The sequence below is a fragment of the Mesoplodon mirus genome (assembly GCF_964341445.2).
Source record: "Mesoplodon mirus genome assembly, chromosome: 4".
NCBI lineage: Eukaryota > Metazoa > Chordata > Mammalia > Artiodactyla > Ziphiidae > Mesoplodon > Mesoplodon mirus.
The window spans coordinates 49939820-49952736 of record NC_138979.1 but is presented as its reverse complement, the minus strand read 5'-3'; the positions used below and the strand labels follow the sequence as shown (position 1 = coordinate 49952736).

General features: G+C 45.2%; 1 protein-coding gene and 1 pseudogene across 2 annotated transcripts in view; both read left to right on the top strand.

The window, feature by feature from the left end:
- Positions 1-12917, top strand: part of MYO1E (myosin IE) — a 206799-nt gene that overhangs the window by 47778 nt on the left and 146104 nt on the right. The window lies entirely within an intron of this gene.
- On the top strand, positions 5259-5858 carry LOC309802243 (large ribosomal subunit protein uL11-like; annotated as a pseudogene). Its single transcript has one exon. The product of its transcript is annotated as a large ribosomal subunit protein uL11-like (transcript).

Here is a 12917-nt window from a genome sequence, read left to right as displayed (position 1 = left end):
CCCTACCTCCCAAACTGGAGTAAAGCGAAAACATCTTTACTACTTTTAATTCCTTCATTTCTGTGAATGGCACCACAAGTGTTCCAGTCTCAGAATCCTGAAATGCTGATGTCATTTCCTTTTTTTTTTCCTTCAGTCTTTCCATTGATTTCAGTGTCTAATTAGTTATTAAGTCTTCTACCCACCCCTTCCTCTAATTCTCACAACCACTCAGTTTGACAATTATAATAATCTACCACCTGGTTTCCTCGCCTCAGCTTCGTAGGGCAGTGTGGTTGTAACAGCAGGGACTTTCATGGTAGCCTCACTTGAGTTCAAAATCTGATTCCACCACTATAGGAGTGAATGGGCATTTTGAGACTTAGGTCCAGTATCAGTGAAATGGGAATCTGTCTTTCCAGAGTGATGGTTGGGTAATTCGATAATATTATAAGTCTGAGGAGGTCTGGGTACACCTGAGGCATTCATTAAATGCCAGTTACCCTCCTCCACCCCTCCAGTTCATTCCATGTTCAGTGACTACATGAATTCCTGAATCAATGCTTTAATTACATAGTACCTTGCTTAAGAACCCTCTGTGACTTCCCATTTCCTACTAAGGCATGTCTAAAGTCTTCAGCACACATGGAACGTGGAACAGAGGTTCTCGGGCCAGGCTGGGTGTGTTTGAATCCTGGCTCCAGGACTTACTAACAACCTTGGGCAAATTTCGCGACCTCTGCCTCCAGAGTTTCTTCATTTGTAGAATGGGAGTGATGATGATGTTACCTACCTCATAGGGTTATCATAAAGATTAAATTAGTTACCCACGTACAGGACTTGGAAAGGTCCCTGACGTCAGTTGTCCCAGGCCTTCCCTGATGTCCCACCAGCTTTCCTTCCTGGCACTTCTCTCATGACTCTTCTTTTGTACTCCTAGGCTCCTTACAAGCCAGACAATTTGTTTTCCCAAAGCTGTCCCTCACTTCTGTCTCCCCTTCTCTTGAAGGTCTGTGTTGCTGCTCTCTTCATAAATTATTTCCTCTGTTGGTTTACCTTGGAGAGGGCGAGTTTAGAGTTCGCCCCAAGAATCTGGACTGTTTACATGATTCATATCAGATTAAATTCTCTCATCCCCCTCCTTCCAGGTTTCTTTACGGAGGAGGATGAGAAGAATATGTCTTACCATACATGACTCTTGTCTAACTATTAGAATTGCTTGTTAGTCTGTCTTTATGCCTCATTGGACTGTAAGCCCCAAGAGGATGAGAAAAGTACCTGTCTTGTTCATCTCCATCTCCCAACTCATAGCAAAGTGTCTGGCACATAATAGGTACTCAATAAATATCGATTGAATAGATGGATGGTGAGCAAGATTGGGAAGTATAATGCCCCTTTTGACGTTTCCAAATTGCAAATATCGGATGCACTTTCTTCTCTGCCTATGGAGGAAACCACTCCTAGCAAGAACGCAACTCAATGCTGTAGAATACTCTCTGGGCTACTGAGGTTATCTGGGAGGCTTTGCTATTGACAAAGTCATGGGAATTTAGTTATTAGCATATATGAGTGATCTCTTAATATCAACTTTCACAAGTGCTTGAACTGAATCCAGATTTATTTTCCTAGTATAGTTTCAATTTTTAATGTGCATTATTTGCTTTGTATGATACCTTACTTACATAGCACAGTGCTTTCATAGAAATAATGAACCCAGAAAAACTCACATAAATCCTTTGTGAAATGTGCAATGGAAGGCAATAGAACCAGTATCCAATCTACACATGATGAAATGAACTTCGTCATTGAAAGACCAGTTTACTTGGTAGAAAGTGATCAGAAATAAAGTAGGAAGGACAAGTGTGAAAAAGCATATGTAATCATTTGGTCTTAATATCAGAATTCTTTCTGGAGTTTATTCACTTCCATTCCATTTCTTTCTTTCTTTCTCTAATACTGCTGGAAAGAGAGAGTACTACCCACATTTTTTTTTTTTTTTTCAGACTCAGGTATAAGTTAATTAACATTTTGGCCTCCAGGCTGGAGAGCAGACCCTGTTCTCTTTGTAATGGGTGCTGTCAAGGAAGCTTTTCAAAGGCAGAGGGAAAAAATGGTACCCACTCCACTGTCAAGGATTTTTATGAGGGTCAAGTAGCCTTGGAAAGAATTCAGGCCACAGTGACTTGGCTGCTACAAAGAATGCCACAGCCCTGTGACAGGTTAGATTTGCCATAAACCTGCATTCACTAAATTCTTATGATAGTGAGAGACTGTTGCACTCTAGCCCAAGAATTTCTTGTATACTTTTGTTTTTCCTTTTTTTGCAAGTGCAGGTTAGATAGGTTGCTGCCCTCTCTTTGCTCACTTTCCCTCTTGCTGTTCTTGCCCCTTCTCAGAATCACCATAAGCCAAATCACCCTAGGACTTGTTGGTCCTCCATGCATCAACATAAAAAATATTCTTTAGGGTCCACACAGTGTTCCAAAAATGTCTCAGTAACTGATGAGACATGGCTTATTTGTCCTGGGGAAGTCTGATTTCATGCTCAAGTTCCACCCTGTGTGAGTTTTTATGCTAAGCCTCAGACAAACGTAATCTTGACTTAAGGTGTGCTAGTTTTATTATTTTTATTAACAGCATCAGTAGCATTGGAGCATTATTTCCAAAGGCAAAGGATTCAAGGAGGTTGAGGTGATATATGAAGTCATTCAATCTTCCTAACAGCCAATGAAGTTTCATTATCATCTGCATTTGACAGATGAGGAAACTGAGGCATGAAGAGGTTAAGTAATTGGCCAAATGTTTTTCTTGGCAGGTCAGGATTAGATTTTTTTCTAAGGTTCCTTTCAACCCTGAGAGATGTAAATTCTTCTCTGGGTGGAAATGGCACATCAGGTCAAAAATGTAGCAGAAGTGAGGGAGGGAGAGAGAGGATCAGGGGTGTGTACTAGTTAAAGCTTTGGGGGGATACATGTAACATCCTGGGCTTCCTTACAACATCCAAGGAAGTAAGGGGAGGAGCTATATAGCTTCACAGAGTTGTGAGGGAGACTTTGGATCTTCCTTCAGGTCAGAGATTACAAACTGCTGACCCCCTAGCCTCCATGGGACCTGAAGATGTGTTTATTTGGCCCATACATTAAAAAAAAAATTGCACCAGAGTTTAAAAATCAGATTTCATGTGAAAATCTGAATTTCCAGCTTCACTAGATAAATCGGATCCGGCAACCTTGAGTGCTCATATCCTGGGGTGACATTTGGCTGGAGCGGCATAGGGGCTGCCGTCTTCTTCAGACCTTCCAGTCAGCTCAGCTTCCCCACTGCCTGCATCAGCCCTTTATTATCTGCCTGGACCCTGTAGGCATTTGCCTTGCAATCACCCCTCTGGTGCAGGGTTTCTCGTCCTTGATACTGCTGATATTTTGGACCAGATAATTCTTTGTTGTGAGGGGCTATCCTGCATGTTGGGGAATGTTTAGCAGCATCCCTGGGCTCCATCCACTACATGCCAATAGTACCCCTTCCTCAGTGTGACAACCAAAAACGAATCCAGAGGTTGCCCAGTGCCTGCTGGGGAGTAAAATGGCCTCATGAGAACTACTGGGTTTGTGTAATGAGCCTGAGGCAATGGCAGCTCCATCTCTAAGCGTCTCTGTTATCAATTTCTGGGCATGAGAATCTGATTGGTCTCACTTGGCTCGGGGGTCTCTTCCTGTGGTCAGGTGGCAAGGTGGCATTGACCATCATGACTGCCACCTCCTGCAGAAAAGGGAGCAGGACAGGCAACCCAATAGGTGTCCATCATAAGAAGAGGGTTGCAAAAGATGCTATGTGAAAACAAGAGAGAGTCCAGGAGTAACTCTCAATAGCATAACAATCTTAACTTTCCAAAGGATGTTCTTTGTACCTATTCCCTCATTTTATTCTCTCCTCCAGCGTTCTATGAAATAGCCAAGGCACATAGTTTGCCCTTCTAATTCAGCACATGAGGAAACAGAAGTAAATGTAGTTGCTTCAGTGCACAAAGCCACTAGATAGAACCCAGGCTTTCTGGAGCCCACTGCCCCTCCGGTTACCCCTGAAATAGCAGCCCTCTGTAACACAGCACCCTGTCTACTCCAGGGAGATTGAGGGAGAAGAGCAAAGCCAGCGGTCAGCAGACAGCCCAACCCTGAAAACATGAACGACTCAGTCACTCATGTCTGCAGAGCAGGTTTTGTTGGCAGGAGGCCACCCTGTCTAAGTCCTGTTCCAGTCCGTCTGGGTGTAACCCAGCCATTATGGTCTCTCCGGTTTCAAATGCACAGGAACAATTAAGTCATTCTCATAATTTCATGTGGTACAGAAAGTTCCAAGCCAAAAATACCATCCTTGCTTCCTACTTTTAGACTTCCAGGGAACTTCCCCCTCCTTCCCTCCCTACAATTCACTTTGATTCCTTCTATTTTTCTCTTCTTGAATGCATTGCCCAGACACGGAGTCCTAGTTTACTTAACGAGGAGCTGTAGACCCAACACAAATCAAAACAAACCCAACCTCCATTTGGCAGGAGTGCTGAAAATAGGGAGTTGACAGCGGCCCTCAAGTACAGAAGGTTAGAACACAACAGAGTGTGCAGATCTCACCTCCAGTGTGTGGAAATAAGAGAACTGATCACCAGATGATCACAGAAGGGTGGTGGGATGACAAGGGAAGCAGTTGTATCTAGTATATTCCTATTATTATTTCTGGGTCCTAAGTAACCATGGTCAAATCACTTTCTTTATCTTCAGTATATAAAATTTCCTGTCCCATAGGACCATCACATCAGTCCTGTGTTGCTTCCTTAAATAATTAATTTTTTTAGATCTTTCTCAGATGTTATATTAACAGTAACTTCCCGACAGACAACTGATTTGGTCTGTGTGTACACACACACTCACGTGTGCACACACTGTCTCTGCCTTGGTGCTGGGTACATGTTGCTGGACCACCATTGAGCTTATATCAAGAATGAAATGAATTCCAGTTAGAGATGATTTGAAAGTTTCTTCTGTAGGAATAGATATTATAAGTTTATTTGTAACATGTCTTCTCCTTAGAGCAGTGGTTCTCAAAAACTTTAGCCTGCATCATCATCACTTGGAGAATTCATAAAAACACCAATGGCTGGTCCCACTCTCACCCCCAGAGCATCTCATTCAGTAGGTCTGGGGTGGCGCCAGGACTTTGCTTTCTAATAAGTTTCCAGGTGTTGCTGATGTTGCTGTCTGGAGGCTCCTTCTGTGAACTAAACTAATCAAGAACGGTGCTTTGACTTTCATTGGTCGTCCCGAATCTGGGTTCATCCGACACCAGCTACCTCTACCGTGCCACCTAAGTTTGACCCCAACGAGATCAAAGTCGTGTAGCTGAGGTGCACTGGTGGGGAAGTTGGTGCCACGTCTGCCCTGGCCCCAAGATTGGCCCCCTGGGTCTGTCTCCAAAAAACGTTGGTGATGACATCGCCAAGGCAACTGGTGATTGGAAGGGTATGAGGATTACAGTGAAACTGACAATTCAGGACAGGCCCAGATCGAGGTGGTATCTTCTGCCTCTGCCCTGACCATCAGAGCCCTCAAGGAACCATCAAGAGAAAAAAAGAAGCAGAAAAACATTAAACACAGTGGAAACATCACTTTTGATGAGATTATCAACATTGCCTGACAGATGCGGCATCGATCTTTAGCTAGAGAACTCTCTGGAACCATTAAAGAGATCTTGGTGACCACCCAGTCTGTGGGCTGCAGTGTCCATGGCTGCCACCCTCACGACATCATAGATGACATCAACAGTGGTGCAGTGGAATGCCCAGCTAGTTAAGAACTGCAAAGAAAAATAATAAAGGGTTATTTGACAACCGGTGGGGGAAAAAATGGTGCTTTGGGGAATTCCTTGGTGGTCCAGTGGTTAGGACTTGGCCCTTTCACTGCCGAGGGCCTGGGTTCGATCCCTGGTTAGGGAACTAAGATCCCGCAAGCATCACAGTACAGCCAAAAAAAAAAAAAAGCATCACAGTAGCATCCTACAGATCAATTAATAATTCCAAAGGTAAAATGTATCTTTAAAAAAAAAAAAAAAAAAAAAGAATGGTGCTTTGAGCACTAGGTGTCCCTAGCAGTAGTGATGACTTGCTTCTTCTGCTTCCGTGCCTTATTTGTGTTGTCCCTGGAAAGCCCCCCTCCTCCGATTGGCCAACCAAGTCCTGTGCATCTGCCAGGCCCAGCCTAAGTTCCCATTCCTTCACCTACTCTTTCCTGACTACTGCGCTTCACACTTGTCACTTCCCTTCTCTGAACTCTTCCAGTTTTTGGAATAAGCCATAGAATTAACTCTGCTGCCTGCATCATGAGCATGTTGCACGTTAGTCCTTTCCCCATCGAGACCAAACACATTTGATGAGTGAACGCAACTATGCCTCCTAAACTTTTCTGTGTGTCCTTAGCACAGGGCTAAGCACATTGTAGATGACTCAGTAACTTACTGATTGGTGAATGCTCAATGTGAATTCAGAGAGGAAATAGAATGCTGCAATATGACCAACTGATACTGCCTGATAAACCCACCAAATTTTGCTTCTGATGTGGTAACCCCTGTGACTTCTGTCCTCAGAGCCACAGATCCTTCTGCCTGATTCAGCACTGCCTGGACTTCGGTCTTCAGAGAAAGGACGTTATGGGCTGGTTCCAGCTGGTGGACACCCAGGATGGTTGTCACCACTGTGCCTGTTGTCAACTGTGCATGAGAATCAGTCCCTGGACTCCAGGGCAGTGTGATGGCTGGAGGTCAGCGTGCAAGGAGAAATGTCGAGAGGAGGGGATGTTGGTGATGTGCTGGAGAAATGGGTTGGGACCAGATTCTGAAGGTTTTACATGGCTATTAGGGGCTTGGAGTTTGTCATATAGAAAATGGAGGGGTTTTATAACAAAAAAGGGAATGAGGTAATCAGGTTTGTTCTTTGGAACCGTAACGTGGAGGCCCCTGACTTCTTATGGAGAAGGTAAGAAATTAGCAGAGGCAAACTTGTGAAGTAGAGTTGTTTTGATTTGAAGACTTCTTTCTTTCTTTCTTTTTTTTTTTTTTTTGCGGTACGCGGGCCTCTCACTGCCGTGGCCTCTCCCACTGCAGAGCACAGGCTCCGGACGCGCAGGCTCAGCGACCATGGGTCACAGGCCCAGCCGCTCCGCGGCATGTGGGATCTTCCCGGACCGGGGCATGAACCCGTGTCCCCTGCATCGGCAGGTGGACTCTCAACCACTGCGCCACCAGGGAAGCCCTGAAGGCTTCTTTCTTGATGATCATCTCTTCCCACCTTTCTTTAGATACTGTTTTAGTTTCCTAGGGCTGCTGTAACAGATTATCAAAAACTGGGTGGCCTAAGACAACAGAAGCTTACTCTCCCACTTTAGGAGGCGAGAATCCAAATTTGGTCAGATCATGCTCTCCCTGAAGGCTCTGGGGAGGATCTGTTCCATCACTCCAATCTCTGCCTTTGTCGTCACATGGCCTTCTCGCTGTGTCTCTGTCTCTTCTCCTCTTCTTATAAGGACATCAGCGTTACTGGATTAAGTCCCACCTAGTGACCTCCTTTTAACTTGATTACATCTACAAAAACCCTTTTTCCAAGTCAGGTCACATTACAAGTACTGGGGGGTTAGGACTTTAACATACCCTGTTTTTGGAGGGGGACACAGTTCAACCCACAGCAGACACTTATGTGCTACACCTTATTGCCTTAGGGCTCACGGCAGCAGTGGGCTTGCTGCTGTAATGGGCCCACTAGTTAACTCACCCGTGTAATGTGCTCTCGGGGAGGGTTAGGAAACTGCTGCTATCTCCAGTAATACCAACAGCTCACTTAAGTAATCATGCAGGGTGGGTGCACAGGACCAAGCAGCAGCAGGTGGGGAACTGACCGAAAAGAGCAGTTAGGGTGCTGTTGCAGGTGAGAAATAGTGAGAGCTCGAGTAAGTTGTGGCTGTGAGAATAGACAGGAGCGGGCAGAGTGGAGGAACGGGTCTGAGGTAGAACCAGTAGGATTGGATGTCGGGGGAGGAGGGACTCAGGGCTTGTTATCAGCCTGTTGGAAGATGTGAGAGTGAGTGTGTGTGTACAGGGATGTAATATCTATCTGTGTATTATATATATATGTGTTATTTTGGGGGGGAACATAAACAAGGCCTTAGAGACAAGTTTTTCTTTCTTTGTCTCTCATGAATTAACTCAAAAGATGCTGTATTGTGCTGGAAAGGAGAGTAATAAACTGGAAATGATATGGAAGAAAGTGAAGAGCAACCTTGGAAATCCATGGGGATTAAAGATATTTTTAAAGGGAAAATGGGGAAAAAAGAAAATTTTGGCCCACAGCCTTCTGAGAAGTTTCCTCTAAATGGTGTATAGTTGTCTCAGGGCAACCTTGGAAATCCATGGGGATTAAAGATATTTTTAAAGAAAAAATGGGGAAGAAAGAAAATTTTGGCCCACAGCCTTCTGAGAAGATTCCTCTAAATGGTGTATAGTTGTCTCAGGGCATGGCATCCACTCACCTAAGTGGACTTCTTTTTTTTTTTTTTTTTTTGGCTGCATTGGGTATTTGTTGCTGTGCGGGGGCTACTCTTTGTTGTGGTGTGCGGGCTTCTCATAGCAGTGGCTTCTCTTGTTGCTGAGCACAGGCTCTAGGTGCGTGGGCTTCAGTAGTTGTGGCACGCGGGCTCAGTAGTTGTGGCTCGCGGGCTCTAGAGCGCAGGCTCGGTAGTTGTGGCGCACGGGCTTAGTTGCTCCGTGGCATGTGGGATCCTCCCAGACCAGGGCTCGAACCCGTGTCTCCTGCGTTGGCAGGCAGATTCTTAACCACTGCGCCACCAGGGAAGCCCTAAGTGGACTTCTGACACAGCCCTCCAGGCCCTTCATTCAGGTCCGTTCCAGGCCACCCCCCAGGCTGAGACTGGGCCACTGGCTGACCTCGAGGGAGACTCACATATTCTTTGTGAACATAAGCTGCCAGGTCCTGGCATCATCCTCATAATGTTCTCTTAACCCTTTAGTAGCTGGCTTTTGCATCTATTACCTGATTTGGTTTTCACAACCTTGGAACAATGGAAAATCCCGTGACGGGGCAGAACTGAATTTCAGTCCTTTTGGTTTTTTTGCTGGGAGTGGGGGTTAGTGTTTGGACAAGACACTCAACTTCTCAAAGCTCCGTTTTCTCATCAGCAGTGAACCAACAACCCCGTTCTTGTAGGATCATTGTGAGGATGAACATCAGACAATGTATGTACGGTGCCTGGCTCAGAGCTGGTGCACAATACATATTCATTCCCTTTCCCCTCCTTTTCCATCTTCTTTCTCTTTCTTCTTCCAGGTTTTCTGACTCTTGGGGCCAGAGCTCTTTGCCATTCTATCCCACTGGAAATAAAACATAAATAAATTTAAAAATAGAGAAGTTATAAACAAATTCCTGTAGAGGGTTTGTTTTAAACTCACTGGAATCAACGATAAATTGCATACTCATCCAAAGGGCTAGATTAGGGGTTTGGGAATAATCGAAGCAAACCCTGAGAGTGAAGGCGAGAAGGAAATGTCAGAATTATAATCGGGATGAATGTAGATCTAATTTGAGAGACAGAGTCTGCTGCTATCTCTGTCCCTTTCCCACTGTGGTCAGTCCCAGCTGCTGTTATCTGCTTGTTCTTCCAATAGAAAACAACTCTGCAGAGCCTCATCCTTCTGGCACCCAAGGTATTAATGCAGTTGCTGGCGGATCTGGTTGGCTAACCAGGCTCAAGTGCTACCCAAGGTGCTGGAGCGTGGCCACCACCCAGGTCATCACGGCAGCACCCCTGGGCAATGTCCACTTGGACTTAGTTTCACTCTGAAGTTAGAAAGCAGTGGCCTACATTGCCAGCTACATAAAACTGGGAACGTTGATCTAGTCAGGCCTGCTCCTTCAGCCTTCTGTCTCTGTGCTCTCCTGTGTTTCCCTGACAGCACTGCTTTCCCAGTGCCCTGCTACTTGCTCACACCCCATCCTCAAATCCCTGATCAGAGATTCCGTGTCAGAATCCCTCCCACAGAGATGTTAGCTCAAGGTGCATAGATGCAGGTACCAGAAAGCTTACTGCCACGTTGCTCGTAACCCAAAGGGCCATCCACAGGGAATTTTGGGTGGATGGCTTCTTGAGCAAGTAACTCACCCTCTCAGAACTTCTAGCTCCTTGTTTGTTACACGTAAATTACTAATATCTAGCCTGACTATGAGGACTAAGACATGATGAGTATGAAAGCACTTTCTAAATTGCAAATGGTCTTACAGATGTGAGGGATATGATGAATCAACAGTGAAAACAGCCCCTTGAGGCCTTTTACAAACAAAGGCATTTTTATATATTTAAAATCTTGCCACTCACAAATTTAATATTTGAGGTTTTGCCAACCTGGGGAGCAGTTGCATAGCAGTTTGCAGTTTCACTGAGGTGTATATATTTTCGTCCCTCCATAAATGTGAATATCTCCCAGGAGGATGAGAAGTGAATAGATGAAGTAGTAGAAGTTAAAATAAGATTACATGACAGAGTCTTTAAAGGTTCATTGAAACAGATATTTGTGCAGTATCTTTTTGCCCCTATCAAAGGGCTCTGGTTTATTGGGAGTGAGACAAAAAGGTAAAAATTAGAAATATACTGTGTAATTAGGTAAGCCATAAATACACTCATAAAACAATTAATAAGCATAGCAACAACAAAGAAAGCATACCAATATACACCATTATTATAAACAGATTCTGTAGCCTGGCGCTCTAGAAGAACTTCTGGAATTAAGTTTAATTTTATTACATTTAAATGGGGAGAAAACAGTCCCACCCGAGACTATGCAGATGCAGTTACCAGTGGGCTTTATTGTTTGTTCCGGGTGTGAGTGTTTATTTCTCTCCCATTTAACATCCTGGATGTAGGCAGTGCAGGGTTGGTGTGGAGCCCTGCAGTTGTCTGGGGTGCAGGCTCCCTTCCATTTCTGCTCTGCCAGCCCCAGGGTGTGGCACTGGTCCTTCTGGGCTATGGCCACCACCTGCCAACTTGGAGTTTGGAGCAAGGGCGGTAAGGGGGTCACGCCCCCTCCCTTCTTTATGACGCATCCTAAGACTTGCACACACCCCTTCCACTTCCGTCACCTGGCCACACCTAGGTGCACAAGGATCTGGGAATGAATTCTTTATTGTGAGTAGCTATGTGCCCAACTAAAAGCCAGAGATTGTGTCACTCAAGGAAGGGAAGCACAGACGCTGGGGAGCAATGCACAGGTGCTCCCACCGTTCAGCCTCCTGTCTGCCCAGGAGCTGACGGTAAGGGAGGAAGAGAGACAAGTCAGTGCAGGAAGATTGTGACTCAAGGCTTATCCAGTCTGTCAGGGAGCTCCTGGGGCAGTTTAGTGCTGATGATATTTTTGGTTTCACTAAGGAAAGGTTTTGTTTGAATTAAATTATTATTGAATGACCTTTTTGACTTTCTGTTCGATGTGAAGGCTGCTCAGAGGCAGCTGTTTGAGAATGAAGAAGCAAGTGCTGACCTCCTCTGGCCTGACACAACTAGACCTCGGTGCTGTTGGAGCCGGCCTGGTGCTCACACCCCTGGCCCCAGACAAGGTCCCTCTGAAACCATGGTCAAGTGAGGCCAAGCAAGCCCGCAGCGGAATTTCATCTAAGCACAGACTAAAACAGAGTTCCCGTACAACCCACGATACCCACCAGACGTCTTCTCCCCCGCTAGTAGGAGCAGCCACTGCTTCTTTACCGTTTTATGGTCCTCTCTGTCCTCCAGTCAGCGCTCTCTGTCCTCCAGTCAGCGCTCCCTGTAGATAACATTTATTGAGATACTCAATCATAGAATTGCCACGCTTTCTGACAGCGCCCAATCTAGAGCAAACCCTTGTTTCCTTAGACTTCCCTAAAAACCACCCAACCAAAGCCAATCCTGGAATAGGTTCTGTGGAAGGGGTGATACTGTCCTGTACATTTAGAAAATCTGTGTTCATTTAAAGGAGGCTTGACTGCAACCTGGGGCCAGTTTCTTAACCTCTGAAAGCTTCAGTTTCCTGATCTATAAACTGAGGATAGTAATATCAACTTCACAAGGCTGTGAAGGTGCTTTCTAAAATTACAGAGCACATTACAAATGTAAGGAAGGCATTTAATGACGAATTCTATTTTTCTAAAATTTGATTTGAGCCAAGTCAGTGAATAGCTCAGTTTATAACTTAATTTACATGAGTAAGTAATTTTGCATTCATAGTCGCCACTTATCTGTACTTACGAACTGGGAGCTTGGATCCTTGGCCATTTCTACCCGAACCAGGGCAGTTTCAACAGAGCCCTCTTGAGAGGAAAGCTTTTCTGAAAAGAAGATAACAACTGTCATTGGAGTAGAGAAAATGAAAAAGGCAAAAGTCACATTATGATTTATTTTGTGTAATACCTAAGTAGTTAGAAGACAGCCCCTCTTTTTAAAAAAAATTATTATTTATTTTTGGCTGCGTTGGGTCTTCGCTGCTGTGCACGGGCTTTCTCTAGTTGCGGTGAGCGGGGGCTACTCTTCGTTGCAGTGCGCGGGCTTCTCATTGCGGTGGCTTCTCGTTGCGGAGCACGGGCTTTAAGCGTGCAGGCTTCAGTAGTTGTGGCCTGTGGGCTCAGTAGTTGTGGCTCTCAGCCTCAGTAGTTGTGGCGCATGGCCTTAGTTGCTCCGCGGCATGTGGGATCTTCCCAGACCAGGGCTCAAATCCGCCTGCATTAGCAGGCGGATTCTTAACCACTGTGCCACCAGGGAAGTCCCAGCCCTTTCCCTTAACAGCCTTTGTAAAATTTTCACTGGGCTTCAGAAATCTAAAGGAAAACTCTAGAACTAAGAAATATTTCAGCTCACTATTTCTCA